General features: G+C 41.0%; 1 pseudogene; it reads left to right on the top strand.

Moving 5' to 3' along the window:
- Positions 1-15,261: 15,261 nt before the first annotated feature.
- On the top strand, positions 15,262-16,939 carry LOC134643524 (putative nuclease HARBI1; annotated as a pseudogene).
- The last annotated feature ends 465 nt before the right edge of the window (positions 16,940-17,404 follow it).

Raw genomic sequence — 17,404 nt, 5'->3', positions numbered from 1 at the left:
GCTCAGCGTCTTTGGCCGCCCGTCCCTGATCCTGGTTCTGCTGCAGGTTAGTTCCTGTTGAAAGGATGTTTTTCCTTCCCACTGTAGCCAAGTGCTTGGTCATGGGAGTTTTCCCTGTATTGCTATAGGGTCTTTAAATACCTGTTGTTGAGATTTGGGCTATATACACTGAACTGAACTTATTGCTGATCTGATAAAGAAAGTCTAGTAAACTAATTTCATTATCTATGAACCAAAAAGTTGGTAAAATATTTGTAAAGGTTTAGAAAGTAACTAACAAATATTTAAGCTTTTTATACATAAGGAAATTAAAAACTCATGCAGATTTATGTTCATTGTCATTTGGGTAGTGCTGTAATGATCATTAAGGGATTTTTAAAATGTAAACTGAGAAATAGTGACTTTGAAAGCGTGCACGAGATCACTTTAAGCTATTGTTCAAATACTGCACAAAGAGAGAGATGGCAATTAAAGAAATCAGCCTCGAGAGAGATAACGGCTCCTTGCAGAAATGAGCAAAAATAAAGAGACTCGATTTCCATATAACAGTGGCAGCAATGTGAACATGATGCACAGATGTGACTTAACAGCAGTTTTAATAGCACGCTGGAGAGATAAAGACTCAAATTTAAGTGGTGACAAGAAGACAGCATGTTTTCACACACGGAACAAATCAGGTTTCCGGCAGGAAGCAGGTCACACGAAGATAACGTGTTAGTGCAGATTCTTGAGAGTTTTAATAAGTCGAAATGAATTCTGTCACTTCACGGCGCCACCGTGCAAACACCAACGAGCTGCTGTGGTGACTTTGTCTCAATAAAGTCGATGTTACTAAAGAATTTTATTTATTTAACAGTCTTTTTAAATCGAAAATATCATATAATACTTTATGTAGTCAAATACATGATGATGTCATGCGTTTGAGTCCTGACAGATGATCTGTCACACATACTATCGTTAACACAGTCATTAAAGAAAGATTATATATTGGCCTTATCTTATTTATAATAACTTTAATAATAACAACGCTGTATGTTTATTAAATACTTCTCTGCAGCCTCCAGGCAAAACAAGCAGAGTATCCCTGATTTACACACACAGTGTTCAACCAACCAGAAAGACCATCTTTCTGTCTGAATGTGTTTCCATGGTATCATTTGGTCTTTTGTTCAATACTTTGCAGGATCTGATCGAGCCAGTTATGACCGTGAAAATAATTAAAAGGGTCGAGAGAATGAACGGATAATCGGGTCAGCCTGTAGGGTCACCGCTGTTGGAGACGCTCATGTAAAAAGACAAAGAAGATGCAGCTGCGTGCAAAGTTTCCCGCTGCTCGCTGCCAAGTGGTGAAAAGATGTACATTTAACCTCACCTCTTTCACGCCGTGACCTCACAAATTCAGATAGATGTTCGCCAGTCGCTCTCTATTAGACTCGGAGGAGAAGCAACGTGTGGTGTTGTGCAGTGTGGACTAGCTAAAAGGAATCTGGACTTTTTGTTAATTAATTGCCTTAACCTCTGAGTGAGGCCCTTACTGCCCTTGCTGTGGAAGTTGGGAAGCTTTGGCAAAGAGGCTACGCTAAGCCTGTATCCCTTAGTGGGCTACCTTTAATTCAAGTCCAAGACTAATAATAAGTCAAAAGTCCTCTACGCTGTACGTCACCGCTGGACAGGCGCCAATACTGGCTTCAGAATACAGGCCAGCTTAATCCCATTTCATTAAGTAAATATTCCCATTTAGGTAAACGGCTCCCTCCTCAGCGCTGAGCTACATGTGCTGACTTTGTATACAGAGCATGCCGATACACACAGAAGGTTCAGTTACTGATCGACTAATTATTAGAAAGAACAAAGCCTGCGATCAAAATGCCTCCGAGCGTATTATGATTACTGGCGTCAGAAACGGCAGCTAATTCACATTCACTCAGCATCGGTCCTGTTAGTAAAGACGGATCCTTGAGACGAATAAAAGAGAAAAAGCAGATCCGAATAGATAAATAGGGCTTTCACGCTATCCTCTCATTCAGCAGCCATAATCAGCACCTCCTCCCACACGAGGACTCGCCATGACTCAAATGTTCATCAGATTTTCCTCAGTTCGAGTTATCTCATCGCCCCCCCACCCGCTATTTGTGTTGAATATTTTATGTCGAGTCACGGAGTTTCATTTCCTAATGTCAACACCCACACAAACTGTCATAGCGGCTGCTCAGCCAGGACAATGCTGTGACTCAGACGCACAAGAGAGAGAACCTGTTTTCTCCGGATTTCAACAGTGTTACTTCTGTACAGCACTTTTCTTTAGGAGAAAACCATTTGTGTCTTCTTTAAGTCACCAGCAATCCTCAACCTGTGTATAACTGTTTTTCAGTGACCATAGAGTAACACTGAAATCTGAAGGTAGGCTTCTGATACAGGCCTTATCTTATCTTAAAGACATCATAGAAACAAACTGCTGTTTGTTTCATGTAAAATACATAAACTATGGAGAGTATCCCCAACCCAAACCCAACGTATGTGTAAAAACGACTCTGGTCAAGAATCTCCTGCTGGCACATTTCAGCGTTTCGATTACGTAACCGTTCAGCATGATAAGGTCTGAAATAGACAAGAAGTCTTTATTAACAGGGTGGGAGTGTCTTCTGTTGAGTGTTTAGTGGCATGGGCAATTAATTTTCCCAAGGATCTACATGAGAATCAGGCAGTGGTGCGGAGGAACAATAATCTAAACTCCATAACGCTCAACATGAATTTTATCTCCTGTTACGGCCCTAGCAGGGCCTCCTCCTGAAGGTGCCTGTGTGGGCGTGTCCTTCAATCGCTTCTGCCTGAGGTGCCACCTTTTCTCCTTTGAACAGGTGACTCACATCAGTAACTAAAGGGATTTAAGCCCAGGGACAGGTGAGCTCTGGGCTAGAGTGCCATGTTACAGCTACTGAGCGGTGTGTTTGATGGTTGCAGCTACTGAGCTGCTCTCTCTTTCTGACTTACGTTTTACTTTATTGACCAATGCTTGAGTTTTGTTTGTTTCCTTAAATGGTGATAGCGGCTTGTCCGTCTCTTTTAGTTGAGCGACTTTAATAAAACTCTTTAATTTAACCCTTTTGCCTCCTTGACTCCTTTTACTGACCCGGACACTTTTTGTTACTTCCCCCTCACCGCCTAGACCCCTCAGGGGAACGTAACACTCCTTATAAGCTTATTGCTTAAGCTCCATCTCTAGCTAGCAGCTCTTAATTGGAGAACAAAATGCAACTGTAAAAACCCAACGTGTAGCTGTGAGTCTGCCTTTTCTATAGCTATAACTTTAAATGTCACCAGCTTCAATCAAACGTGTTCTTGACAGCAGACATGCATTTAAAAGTCAAATTCAACATCAGGCTCAAAAATTAAAAGATTAAAACGTCTGTCACTTGAACCTCGGTGGCTCTGATTTCAGAGACTACTTACACTTAATTTAATGTAAGTAGTCTCTGAAACACTGGAACGTAATGAAGTCCAAACTGTCTTCTAACACAGAGCTCACGTTGTTTTGAATGGTTCTTTCATTAGCCTGCTGTTTTTCTCTCTACTGTTTTGTGAATGTTTCTCATATTAATGTTATTAGGCTACAGGGTTACGTTATATTACTTGACACAGACTGTACAGTTGACTTAACTTTAAATAGATTGTAAGATAGCAATAAAGATGCATAAACAAGGCAAGCAGTTTAATAATAATAATCCAAGTATGTCTCCATCTTTCATACAGTTTTATGTTTTCATACAGATTTGTGGTCATGTCACATAAAAACATGCATGCCTAGTTTTGGATGGTTCCTCAGTGACATACCCTGGCAGTGTTTGTTGGATATTTGACAGCAGTAAAAATCATCCTGGCCCAAAAATAAAGGCACAACTTTTTTTAAATTTGATATTGTTGCACAGGTGCTGAAATTTTTGTTCAACGAAGCTGTTGTGGGTCAGATTTGACCCGTATCTGTTCTGACGGATTTCAGATGCACCACTGTGGGTCAAATCAAGGAAAAGGATGGTTTTGAGGAATCTTAAAGCTGTCGTGTCTGCTGGTATCTTATATAGAACAGTTGTGACAAACATCCAGTGGACCCCTGACTCCCTCCGGTTCCAGCACCAAGAGTCAGGCATTCAAGGGGAATCCTGAAAAAGTGAAACAGGGTAAGAGCATATGAGTGATCATGAGAAAAAGAGGTCAGAGGTGCCTTGAGGGAAGATGTCTTGACACAGACACAGAGGTATGAAATATGGCAGTATGGTGGTCAACACTATCACCTCACAGCAAGAACATTCCCAGTTCAAATCCCAGCTGGGGTCGTTATATGTTCCCCCTTTTCCTCGGAATACTCCAGCTACAGTCTAAAGATGGGCTACTTTGGATCAGCCATACATGTGAGCGAAGATATATTATTATAAAGATTAAATGGAACATAAAAAACACTAAAGAACGGCAAAAACTGACCTGGACCAAACTGTGAAGTTTAGGGAAGAATACTTGTAAGTAATATAAACCACAAATCTGTTTATTTGGTAATTATAAATGTAACATATATCAATCAATCAATCAATCAATCAAGGCTTTATTCGTCACATGCAGGGGGGTCGTGCAGTGAAATGGGACCCCCCCCCCGACCTTACATAGACACACAAACATCACATGGGGATACAGTCGGAGATTGGTAGCATTGGAGAGAAAAACATTGAAATGTACATTACAATGGGAAAGTACAAGAGGAAAAAAAGAGACCCCTTCTCATGCTATGCTTCCATGGTAGGACAGCACGAGAACAGGAAACAAAAAAACTCCTCTGCACAAAAAAGCACATAAATGTGACACAACATTGGGAAGACATAACAAGCCACACGGTAGGGTGATGGGTAAGGAGCAATGTGAAGCAAACCCAGCAGCCGCCTCGCACATGAATACAAGCACTATGAGGTTTTGTGATTAAAAACAATCATAATCAAGTTATGGGTGAAAGAACATGTTCTTCTCAATATACATAAACGGGAAAAAAGATTTTTCATCACTTTTTTTAAACTAAACAGATTCATATCAGTCTACACAACACAAGCTTGGTTGAATAGATTCAGATAAAGCATCCAAGTCGGTCTATCCGGTCTTTAAGTGATGACGTGATAAATGCTGCTTCCAGGTCCAAACTACTCTGTGTTTATTAAGGCTGTTGTGTTTTTAACATGTTTTAATGCTTTGTATCCTGAAAAAGCCCCTAAAAACAGTCAGTGATCACTGTCGGCCTCTCTCGGTTTTTATTACCACTGTTCATTTCAAAGCTCAGTTTTAAACCCTTACGATGTAACTCCAGCCCAGCCCATGCAGCAGTATATTAATGACTAACCTGGTATTGTGGATGGATTATCTCAGTTGTTCTCCCGACTGAAGTTTGGTCCGTTTACAGCATCCTGCCATGCGATTGCATTTGTCCCTAACCATCAGGAACCCTCACGTTAACTTTTATCGAGTGGAAAAAAGTTAGCGTTCATCCTCCAGCTTCACTGTGTTTATGCTAACATAGCTGTGTCGCTAGCGATCTCGTAGCACATCATTATATACCAGCTAGCCCAACTTCAGTAACCCTACAAACGTCACTGCTGTTTAGTTTTCTGTCTTCATTTATGTTGGAAGTGATAGCAGAGCTGTACATTTGAATGCTTCATAAATCTCTCAGTCAGAACATGCTATATCATGTTTAGGTGGAAACTAGCGAGCTAACTTCCTGCTAACTTCTAACTCTGTTAAATTTAATAAATCCTGTTTTCATGGATCTTAAACTTAATTGTTACACCTGGTAAAGCAGCAACGCTGATCATTTTATTACAGATGAAAGAATTTAGACAGTTTGTAACTCTCAGTGATGCCGTTTGTTTGACTTTGGGACCTGAAGCGGAGTTTGGGTCCAAAAACAGGTGATGACATCAGACTTAAAGACTGGATACAGGACCTCAGGGGCGTGTTTGCCTGTGTGTGCTGCATGTGTATTTTGTCCTGTTGATGGATGTATTCTGTGACTTCATGTCCTTTTTTGGCCCACACACATGACGAGGACCCAAGATGATAATACTGGATAAAAATTTTAATATTTGTATTTAAGTCATTGGTTGGCCTCATTAGCTTGTTCATTTTGTTGTTTTTTCTTTTTATAGCTGTACAGCACTTTGGCCGATTGCCACGGTTTTTAAATGTGCTCTATGAATATATATAAATATCATCTTGATTTGACTTTTTTGTTGCTGTTGCACTGAGAACAGAGTTCACCTGATCAGGATGATTAAAGTAACTGCCATTCATGTTGAGCTGAGACTGGAAAACAAACCCAGCAAAACTATAAATGTAAAGCAAACAAATGAAGCTTGTGTTGAATGGGCAGCCCTGTAGACGAAAGATAAGATGAACATAACAGTTTAAGTAAATTTGCTTTTTACTGTTTTACTAAAAAACAGTAAAAGCTGGAAGTGAATTGCACTTTATACTTTATACAATTGCAAATTTTATTTTAGATGATTCATTTTAGGTCAACTCTGCACACCTGAATCAATGACAGGTGCATAGAGGAAAAAAACTAAAGAGAAATATACAATGTAATATTTAATATAATGTAATATAATATATCATGTGTGAGGAGATTATGTTATATGATTCGCTACAAAAATTTTAAATGATTACAAAAATTCTTGTCTCTTCATATTGACATTTTCAGATGATTTAAAAGTACTTGTACAGAATATTTAGAGTATGTGTGAAGAGACAGTGATCACAGGTTTGTTTCTTTCCTGTGACCCATACACCACAGTCACTGGACCACTGCTTTATGAACATTTGAGCAACAACTCTGAACAGCAGCTGAACGGGAGCCATTAATCACTACAGGAATCCCAGTCATGGGTGGGCTGTTACTGGCTTTAACTTCACCCTCTTTTTGCCGCCTCATCCTTAAAAAATTAAAGGTAGAAATCGAAACGCAGCATACCTGAAGTAACGATCACAACACTGATACACTTAGGATCCGAGGTTAAACCTGAACAATACCATTAGCCCGTGTGCTTGCTATGCTATGTGCAGAAATGGTCTTTATTTAGAAGATTTACATACAAATTATCACATTATATAAGAGTGCACTGCTATACTTATGCTACTGCAAAATGTATAATTATCACACAAATAAAAGCACAAATAGTAACAATTATCTAAAAAAAACTAAGCTATGTTAGAGCCACTTGCTTAAATCGATTAAAGGACCTTGTTTGCATTTACAGTGTGCAGTGGTCCACCAACCTCAGCTGTTGGTGGACCACCACATATTTTAAACCACAGCACAAAGAAAGTGAGATAGTGAGTCATGGAAAAGCAATAAATCATAGGTGAGACTAAGCAGCAGCAACATGAAGCCCCCTGCTGCTTAACCACTAATTTCAATTTTGACAAATACAGTGTACACCTCCTCAGATGAACCCCAGCATGGATATCGCAGACCTTACTTCTTACTTAAATCTACATGTACACCCATTATAAAGCGATTCCTACCGCTAATTGGAGCTGTTTCCAACATATGCTGTTAATAGAATATTATTTTTGCACATCTGCAGAAGCACTTTGGCTGGTCATTAGTTTGCCCAGGTTGAAAACTGTGGTTTGGACAAACGAGCTTTTACTCTATTTCCCCGAATCTGGATTTGTGTTCCACACTTAATTTATAGTGAAATATGTGGAGGCTGAACACATGGCTGTCTGCTGTTGACCAACACTGTGGAGCGATAACAACTTGGGGTTTAGCTTTCACCTTGTGTGTGGGAGTGTGGGTGCATGTTAGAAACACAGTACCAGTCTGACGCCAGCACCGCAGGCCGTCTGGTCTCGCCTCAGCCCCGTTCCCCACCCTCTGTCCTCCGTTTTACCTAACAGCAGACATCCAGTCACACGCATGTTTAATCCCCTCGCTATGTAAGAGGCAGTACAGAGAGGCGCTCGTCACCCTACCTGTCAGGCGATTGCGGATCAGTTTTCAAACACGTCAGCGGCCCGTTGGGAAGTCCCTCCGGTTCAGACCACAGCTTTGCTCTAAGGTAACGTCTGGATCTAAGTTTAGTCCACTCCACCAGAGATAACAGTTTAAAAAAATGCACCCTTAAAAGCCACTGATATGTGTCATATTTGTTTATACAACATGTCCTACATTATGGGAGCAATAAAAACGTCTTCCTAATCTAGACAAGCGAAAATGTCATTGAGAGCGCACGAGCGCAAAACAATCTCTAGTCACTCCGTTTATAATGAATTGAAATACGAGTCTGGCAAGTCAATTCCCATACAGTAGACTGTTTGAAATCAAATTTATATGCAACAGCTGCACATTAGAAAGGCCTCCATATCTCAGTGAAATCAAACAAATACAAGATCTGTCAATCAATATCAGTGAAACAGCGACATGATTTTGTTTATCTTGCCTAAGCCTCCATTCCAATGAGGAGAAAGTAGAGGCAGCCAATGCAAGAGTGCAAAGCAAACGCTCTGTTTTCCCTCCCATTGCATCCAGTGACAGGGAGAACAAATAGCGAGGATTTGCAAATGCTCTCCCTCGCTCGCTTTCTGCCTTCCACTCCTCCACCCTCTCTCTCCCTTTGCAGATTTCCAGCCCTCTGCCTTTCCCCAGCCGGCTGCAGATGGCGAATGCCATATTAGATGTTTTCCCTTTGCACATCAAACCAGAGGTCACAGCTGCAGTGCTTCTAAACCAGCCCGCAGATGTGTCGGCACAGTTACCTGACAACCAGTGCAGATGGAACACTTTTTGAGGCTGGAAGTGAAATGCACACACAAAAAAACAAGTGTTGTTTAGCCAGAAAGTATTTTGCTTCCCCTGAGAGAGCCACTGAGATCAGAGGAACAGAATAAAGACAAATTTGCTAACTTTTCACTGAGAGTTTTGCCACCTAGAGCAGCTGGAAAGCTGTCAGGACTGAAATAAGACAGAAAAGGGGGAGCGGCGTAACACAGATTTGCAACCCTTTAGATAATGTTGTGTAAGAAAGACGAGGTCTGGCTTGAATATTAACAAATTACATGATTTATTTATGCTTTGTCTTCGACAGAGCAAAGCGCGCTTGCTACCTTGCTTGGCCTACAGAGCACCGAGGGGAAAAGGCCCTGTCAGCATTATGTTTGGTTTGTCAGATTAACATGTTAAAATATGTACATACTCAAAACACTCAGCGATTTACATGATCAGCCTGTCCCGGGTGCCTCTGCGAGCCTGATTCCTGCAAAAGGAAAGGAAGACCGATTTTTTTTTTTGTTAAACGCGCTCCAATAACGAGATTTACATCCCAATTTTAGCAACCCGCCATTATAATCTGTGATTTGCAAAAACAGTGCGTGACTCAGACCGTATACGCGGCTCATTTAAATACGGACTGCATTTTAATTAATATTTGTGATTTGTGTACGCAGCTTCAAAGTTTTTAACTTTGCACATTTGAATTCTGTAAGGAAATCCCACTGTGCTCGCCCTTTAATCAGCGAAACATTTACATATTACAGTTAAACCCAGTGGCACTGTTATTCTTGGCTGCGCTATTGGAAATGCACAGATATGCAGTGTGTTGATTGAAAACAGCCATTTTCGTAACCTTCAATCACGTTACAGTGATAAAAATCTGCAGAGATGTCAGCAAGTCTCACTGAGCTGTTGCGTAACATTCTGACTCTGCTTTTGTCAGAATAAGAGGAGCCATTACCAGCATGCAACACCTTCATAAGTCAACACTAATGAGCACTCATTCAATAATGGGAAAAGATTCTGCCAAAAACTCTACAAATGACAATTAAGTAAAAGATCCTTCCACAAACAGATTAGTGAAGAAACTTTCTGACACATGTTCAAACACTGTTTGACACAAAATGGCTAAAATGAAAACAAGCACGGCTTGCATGATATCAGAATCAGAATACGTTATTGATCCCTATGGATCAATAAATCAGTAAAACAAAATCAACACAAAGAGATGCAACAGAGCCCGGGTGAGATGTAGAGCATCCAAAACAGAGCATGTGAGGAGAAAAAAGAAAGCTAGCAAGAGCGGGCCGGAGCGATGTTCTGGCACCTTCGCTTAACGAGTAATGAAATCTGATTGGCAGGTTAATACAAAATACTATCAGGTGATTCCAGCTTTTATGAGCTCGGTCTGGCGAGCCGATGCTACAGAGACAGTAAAGCCTCTACATGATCCCACCTGCACGTTTTAGCTCTTATCCCTGTTCATGGTTCACATGTAAAGTTGTAGCTAGCGCTACAGAAGAGGACTGAACATAATCTGAGTAATGTTAGCCAGGTATTTTCCAGTTCAGCATACAGCCTATGACACACAAACTGTGTCTATGTGCAGTCTGGCACACAAACTGTCTGCCAGCTCGGGGTACAGTGGGGTGTTTGCCAGGGAAGAAAAAGATGTTAGTGTAAAATCCAGGGGTGTCCAACTCCAGTCCAGAGAGCTACTGTCCTGCAGCTTTTAGATGCATCGTTGTTCTGACACAGCTGAATCAAATGAAGGGCTTATTACCAGGCTTTTGCCAAACTTGATGGCATGCTGAAGAGGTAATCCAACCATCTGATTCAGTAAGGACGCGTCTAAAAGCTGCAGGACCGTAGCTCTCTGGAGTGGAGTTGGGCACCCGTGGTGTAATCACTTTACTTTCAGATCCAGGGGAAAATGGGAGAAAGAAAGGACGGGAGAGGAAGATAGGAGATTATTTTCCAAGGTGAGGACTTCTCTGCAAGAGCCAATATATAATCCGCACCTGTAGATGATGTGCTGCTGAAATCATCTTAATATTTATAATTTAAAATATTTTTTGAAAACAAATGAAATCATAATTCCACATTATTCAGAGGATCAACTGGGTAGCGTGCAGTGTGCATGGAGCAGCAGCAGAGATAAAATGAGGCAAAGACGGGTCGATCGCATCCTGAAGTGAAACACATGAGAGAATTTTAGGTAGAACACAATGCTTCCAGAGTACAAGTTTTAAACCCTAATAACTTTTAGCAGATTTTTATTAGATTTGATTGGATAAATTCTGCAGCTCTCTGAAATGAAAGTTAATTTAGACGCTTCAAATAATTGCAAATATAAGTGCTCAGATGTGTTTCAGTGCTGCTGAGTAACAAGACTCGCTTCTAGACAGACTCCTCAGTTTGAATTAAAGCCGATCGTGCTCTTTAGTAACACTTGCCAAATTCCTTCTTTATAATGGTTAGGGTTTGGAAACCACGGCGTAACGGCTCGTGTAACACTGGCCTGCATATTTTAGAATGTAGCTGGTTGAATTCACATAAGCTCAGAAACTGTAGCAGCGCAGATCAACTGATCGCTGAAGCTCACAACAGAAAATATTAGTGCACGTCACTTATGCCCGCTGCACCAGAACAACAAAATGAGTCCTGAGATTACCAAACGAAGACAAAACAGTCAAAGTGAGATCGAAAACAGAAAGACACCAAGAACCTCCCCAAACATGTAACATCAGAAGTGGGATGCATCCTGTTTGCACTACAATGTACTTTGATTTTCCCACAGACAGGAAGCTGCAATCGAAACTTTGCTCATTTTTAAAACCGCTGGACAAACTGTGAATTAGCGGCAGTGTATTTTCACGCAGTTCACACTGTAGACCGTGGAGACTTGAGTGGGTGGAATTTGGAATTCGAATCTTAACAGCGTGCCAAAATCAAGCAAGGACTTCTTTTAGTTTGGGCGAGAATGACACTTCTAGCTTACTTCATGCCACAAAGACAGGGTGACTCAAGCCGAGACTCAAACGGCGCCCACCGCACGGCAGCACAGGTGGCATCAGTGGAATCCTTTTTTTTTTCATTTAAGTGGCACTTCAGGTCCACTCCATCACCAGCTCCGAGTTAGAAGTAAAATAAAAAAACTCTGGCAGAGGTGAGAATCACTTTAAAATGTGACAATCAGAAGTTACGCCCTCCAAATGGTTTGGTGTAAATAGAAATAAGTCGGCACAGAGGAGTCGTAGAATACTTCAGGTTTGAGTCAGTGCTGCTGAATGTACTCGTGCTCGCGCTTTTATTCTGAAAATAATGGCAAATAACAGTGGAACGAGCTCCACACTGAGCCCGTCACTGTATTCCCCATCTATATTTACTAAAGTAGTGTTATTTCTGTGTTTAACCAGGCTAAAGGGAACGGTAACTAAGTTACCTCGCTGTGTCTCGACATCTACACTCATGCTTTGTATTTCTTACATTTCTTTCTTTCTTTTTTGTTACTCTGAGTCTTCTGTGTCCATCAGGCCTTAGGACGTGAGCCCTGGTGAGCCTGTGGATTAAAACAGCTGTGTGTAAGCCTTTATATAAAATGGCAGCATGTGGCTAGTGGTTAGAATCGTTGCCTCTGTGGAGCTGTTCTCCCATTGATTAAGTGGATTTTCTCTGGGCTTCTATTCCACTTTACTTCCACAGTCCAAGCACATGCACATAAAATGCAATCAAATGTATAGATTTCATATTGTATGTGTTTGTGGTGCATATATATGCATATTGTCTCCGTGGGTTTGACCCCGTCCTATTAAAGTGCTGAAAACAAGCTGCGGTGCTGACTCGACTTCTTAGAACAAGTAAAAGTAAAAAAGTACCGGCTCTGAAAAGTACTCAACATATAAAAGTAAAAATCTGCTCTTTGTGGATTTTTCCACCAGCTATTTTTGTGCGTGCTCCATTAATAAACTAACAAAATCATAATAAAACAACGGGATACAAACTTTATTACAACTTAATTCTAATGAATTCATACAGCTTCAACATTTTTTATGCAGAACACAAGCAGAGATAAAAAAAACCTAATTAACTAAAATAACACCTGTTTGGCGTCGCCTGCATTGCAGATTGGTGACTTTGCCTCCACAGCTGAATGTAAAATGAGTACAGTTGGGGGTTAAAATGGGATTTGGTAAGAGGGGGCACAGAGTGTTGCACCGTGGGGAAAAGAACCACTTAGAAAGAAAGTTACAATCGTTTCTATTGTGAGCTCCAGTCGACTCTGTGCACACGCTGTGATCAGCTGACCTGTGCTGCTTTTTCCAGACTTACACAACTAAATTCCAGCAGATGGTACATGAGCCATCACGGCTTACTGCTCATGCACGGTGGCAAGGTGCTGTAAAGGTAACATTTCGTGAGTGAATCTAATCAACATCATCAGCTGAAATTCAAACTGGTGTCTGCTATCCTTGATGATGAGCTCAGGGTCGAGACACAACGCTCTAACTGAACATCACACATTAAATATTCTGCATTTGTAACATCTGTTCTATGCTTTAACTCATTTAGGCCTCCAGTAGCTTGTGTAGAAGAGATAAATATGTGCTTCATGGGGTTGTATGAATTAAACGAAAAGATAAACCTTTGAAATTCAAAGCAAAAATGCATTATCGTTGTTATTCATAGAAGTTAGTATGCGCCGTTGTGTGTCAGTCATTCTTTCAAATCATGTGGCAGGACGGCCTGAGCTGTCCAACTAATTAAAACTGTAGTAAGAAAAAATATGAGCCAGCTCATTCTACTCTGTGCAGACGTGCAGGGTGTCACATCGCTGAAATGTAGTTGCAGGTGTTGTTCACACATTATGAGGGATGAAGAACGAGTCCATCTGAAGTATTTCTTATAAAAAGGTTGTCATGTCAACTTTATCAACGTTATCATGTTTTGTGTTGCTTTCATTCGCTTGGAGAGAAATGCACACGTGGCCAGACACACTGTGGTGCATTCATTGATGTCCAGTGGAGCCAGACTGGATATAGTCCTTGACCCAGATAATCCCTGGGGGGTCAGGGTTGGAGCCCGGCCTGCTGGTGACTCCTCTTTTCCAGTCAGCGCTGCCTCCGCTGCCGAGAATACGCCGTCGACTTCAACTTTCACCCCGATTCTGACCGGCGATCCGCAGATCAGCTAAAGGGTCAGCCTTCAGAGGATTCTGGGTGGTCTGGGTGGAGACCTTGGCAGAAAAGAGGCTCCTTGATCTTCTGTACACTGTGTGTGTACACATGTGCTCATTTGGGTCAATGAGGGAAATCTAAAACAAGCGTGTATATTTGCATCTTTATATGTGGTCGCACACAAACTGAGCTCCAGTCGGTATCATTTACGAGGCTTTCTGCTCGGCTCTCCCACTGTTCATATTATCCCCAGGCCGGCATTCAAATTCCAGCTAGTTTGTTATTAGTTAACTGGAAATGTGAACCCAGGAAGCAAGACGGTGCCTAGAAGGTTTGTCCTTTGATCGGCTCACCAGCTGAAAGGCTGGTGGTCTGCAGTATTACTTCAATAAGGAGAAAAGCACTGGAAATGGATAACATGTTTTGTTGTATTAGCAAGAGAGAAGGACATAAGACTTCATCAACATGCAGCGTGTTACCTCAGAGTCTAGACAGAGTGGCTCACAACAACCAAGTGGTTCAAAGACTACAACAGAAGCATCTCACCAAGTATAAAGAGAAGCTCTCTGTCAAGCCAAGGTAAGAGAGAAAATGAGAGCGAGGGCCAAAAAACATCTTTTCAAAAATAAAAAGCTAATATTGCACTGTGTGGCGGTCTGTTACATGGCAAGCATATAGTAAAATATATGAATAGGAGAGGTTATTTATGCGGATCATGAATACAAATACACCAGAGTCGCTGTTGTTATGGTTACCTGAAGTTTAGAGTTACACAGTGTAACCTTTAAAAGGAGAAAGAAAAACACAATCTTTTTCCTTATGAATAAAAATCCTCATTTCTAAGCTCTCAAACACACCCGGTACTTGGTCTGGGGCCCGTTCTTCGTACCTCGCTAAGTAAGTTAGCTGGATTTGATTGTGGACGATTTCGCGTGATCTTGGATCGTTCGGTTCTCCGAAGCTCATCCGGGACTTGCTGTCATAGCAACAGATCCGTAAGCGTAAACCTGCTTGGGAGCAGGCTTACTTTATGTAAACAGGATTAGATCGCGGCCACTCAGGTATGTCCGCTTCAGTTATATGAAAGCAACAGCGATATTTCTCCACTGTTTTACCATAAATAAATATTATCAATGTAACTAAAGATAATGCAGTATTTGATTCTTTTATTGAAGTCATACAGATACATACTACAGGTCATTTCCTAAAAAAAGGGAAATGTACTATTAATCATTCTATGTCATGTATTTGATTATTTCAGATGTAATTCATATTTTAGAGTAGTAATAGTAAATTACTTCGTGTAATCAAGATGAGAGACCACGGCTATAAAAGCGAAGGTGGATTTGGGAAGTCTGTCGCAGCCATGTCCTGTCCGTTTGTACGCGAGCAACCCATTGCGGAAGGTGCAAGATTGATAAGGAGAGTTTTCAGAATTCAGCGTATATTGTGGGATAGACAGGATCCTTTAGCTCAGCGCGACAGTGTGCTCATAGAGAGATATCGATTTTCCCGTGAGGGTATTATTTACTTAACCAATTTGTTGGATCCCTATGTTAAGAGTTCCACTCACCGTAGTCGGGCATTAACAACTGCACAAACTGTGTGCATTGCCTTGCGTTTCTTTGCGAGTGGCACGTTTCTGTACGCTGTTGGAGACGCAGAGAACATTGGCAAAAGTGCTGTCTGCCGTTCCATTCGCAAAGTATACCTGGCACTCAAGCATTTCCTGGGTGTGTTTGTGGTTTTTCCAAGCCACTTAAGACCACAGGTTGTCAAACAGGGCTTTTTTTCTATTGCAGGTACATTAAATTCGATAATGAATGTGATGCAATCATGACCTATGTCTGTAACTATAGCTCGATTGTCCGCAGGCTTCCCTAATGTGATTGGTGCCATAGACTGCACACACATTGCGATCAAGGCCCCCCCCCAGGCCCCAATGAAGGGGATTTTGTCAATCGAAAGGGGGTTCACAGTATAAATGTGCAGGTGAGTAATACTAATATTTTAGATGGTAATATATAATGAAAAGGAGTGTGTTCACATATAATGAAATCTCTTAGATGGTGTGTGACTCTATGTGCCATATCACAAATGTGGAAGCTAAATGGCCCGGATCAGTGCATGACTCAAGAATCTTCAGAGAGTCAGAGTTATGCACATTATTTGAGCGTGGTAAGAAAAAGAGACTTATTTTGATATGTCATACTCATTTTGGGCCTAACATAACAGCATTTCTCCATTACACAGGGGCCTACGATGGGATTCTCCTTGGAGACAGGGGTATATCCTCTGTATATTTTATATATCTTATTTTATTGTTTACTTTATTTCATTTGTAAAACATGTATATACATACTATATACACACTCAAACACACACACGTAGAAAAACATATTTAGTATACACATTCAGTAATGTATATACCTTTACATATTGTACATATATTTATTACTTTTTAGATTAGCCATTTTTATATTTTGCTTGTTTTACATTATTGTATTTTGCACAACTCTGTTGCTTGTGAAGCTCGCACACAAGAATTTCACTCACATGTACTGTACCAGTGTACCTGCACATGTGATGTGACAATAAAAGTGATTTGATTTGATTTGCATGCAGGCAGTACTTCCTGACACAGTTCCCTGACCCCAACCCTGGGCCACAGACCCGCTACAATGCAGCTCTAGCCAGGACAAGGGCACGCATTGAAATGACCTTTGGGCAAATAAAGGGACGATTTCAGTGTCTGAAAGGTCTGAGGGTTGCAGCTGACAGGGCATGTGACATTATTGTTGCATGTGCCGTACTGCACAACATTGCCACCATCAGAAAGGAGAGGACTCCTGTGGTGGAGGTGCAGCCTGATGATGACCTCCAGCCAGTGCACTTGGACCAACCTAGTGGCAGAGCTGCACGGGACAGAATTGTGCAACACAATTTCGAATATTAAAAACATGACAAAACATATTTTGCATTGAAATTTATTTGAGCATCTTTTTCTGTCTCATCAAAAAAAAGCCAGTCATCATTTGCCAGGAAAAAAATCATATATACTGTATCACGCAAGGTCATCAATAGTGCTCTGTGTGAAAGTGTATTTTAACTTACTCTGAAGTTCCTTTTGAAGCAACTCGATTTCTAGTTGAACTTTTTGCCTCATTAGAGCTTGAAGTTCGATTTCACCTAGAAGCTTTTGTTTCTTTAGCTCAGTATACTCCATTTTTTGCTGGAGACTTCTCTTATAGAGCAAACGAATGTCACCCTGTTTCAATTGTAGAGACAACATTTAATGGTCAATACATGTCATATAGGAAGTAAAATTAATTACAAGACTGCCCACCTCTGTATCAGGCCTCTCTGCAATCCTCTTTGCCTGCAAATCATACTGCAGTCAGAAACACATAGAAGTACACAA

Source organism: Pelmatolapia mariae, linkage group LG15 (genome assembly GCF_036321145.2).
Source record: "Pelmatolapia mariae isolate MD_Pm_ZW linkage group LG15, Pm_UMD_F_2, whole genome shotgun sequence".
In the NCBI taxonomy this organism is placed as follows: domain Eukaryota; kingdom Metazoa; phylum Chordata; class Actinopteri; order Cichliformes; family Cichlidae; genus Pelmatolapia; species Pelmatolapia mariae.
The sequence above is the reverse complement of the archived record's forward strand: the minus strand, read 5'-3'. Positions and strand labels throughout refer to the sequence as shown.